Here is a 1229-nt window from a genome sequence, read left to right as displayed (position 1 = left end):
CTTCCAGTGATATGATTGCTGATTATTTCAAGATAGTATCATATATTCATGTCAAAATCAGATAGCTTTTCCTCTCTGGACCCAGGCATCTGGTCAATAAAAGAAAGGATGATACTCTTTGAGTGTTTCAATCAATTTTTCATGTATGGGTGTGATTAAACAGAAGCGATCAGTTGGGAAGATATTATTACTCACAAGCTGAGGTTCAGAAATGTTAAATGACTTGATTAAGCTGTATAGACAAAGAGAATTAAAATTGTAGCCTTTTGGTTCCAAAGTCAGGACCCTTTCTCTTACACCATAAAGCAAGAGATGGTGGATACACTTTAGTGGATTGCCCATTACGGTTGGACTAATTCTGCAGTGAAGTCCAAAGAGATGGAGAAAGCATTATTTTCCTAAGTCATCTTTTCAACAAACAGAATTTTAACCATAAAATTTAATTTTGAAATGACTTCTTGATTTGAATCTTGTAAGGAGCTTGCAGCTAGATCTTTCCAGTTGGAAAGAGGAAACTGAGACTCACTGGCTACTATTATTGTGTATATGTATGTGTGTCCATGCACATTGAGTTAAAGAATGAGGGTTTCATATTTTCTCTTTCTGAATAAAGAATAGCCCTCTATTGAAATCATTATCCAAAACAATTGTAAATTCCAAGATTTGAAAATTAGTCAAAAAACTCAAATTCCCATCATAGATTACTAGTATTTTCTAAATCAGTCGTTTAAAAAAATGTTCTTATTACACATTCAAAGCAATTAGTAAAAATATGAGATAAAATGTAAAATAGCAAAGAAAAGTACATGATATTAATGTAAGAATTCTTCTCTCTCCAAATCCCATTTTCTCTATATAGCCATTTAAGTATTTTATTTTTCCTGTAAAACATGCATGTGTTTATATGAGAATATTTCTGAATTTCCAATATAACAATGGGGTCATATATGTGTGTGTGTGTGTGTGTGTGTGTGTGTGTGTGTGTATTCTTTATCCAATCTCCAGTTGATGGGCAGTTGGGCTATTTCCAAGTTTGAGCTATTCCAAACTGTACTGCTATGAACATGGGTGAGCATATATCACTGTGGTATAATTCTTTTAATTCTTTTGGGAAGATACCCAGAGCAGGGGAATAGCTGGGTCAAATAGAACTTCTAATCCTAGTTCTTTGAGGTATCTCCATACTGATTCCACAGTAGTTGCACCAGGCTGCACTCCCACCAACAATG

Source organism: Fukomys damarensis, unplaced genomic scaffold, assembly GCF_012274545.1.
Source record: "Fukomys damarensis isolate Sample0158 unplaced genomic scaffold, DMR_v1.0_HiC HiC_scaffold_10, whole genome shotgun sequence".
NCBI lineage: Eukaryota > Metazoa > Chordata > Mammalia > Rodentia > Bathyergidae > Fukomys > Fukomys damarensis.
This window is presented reverse-complemented; position numbering follows the sequence as displayed.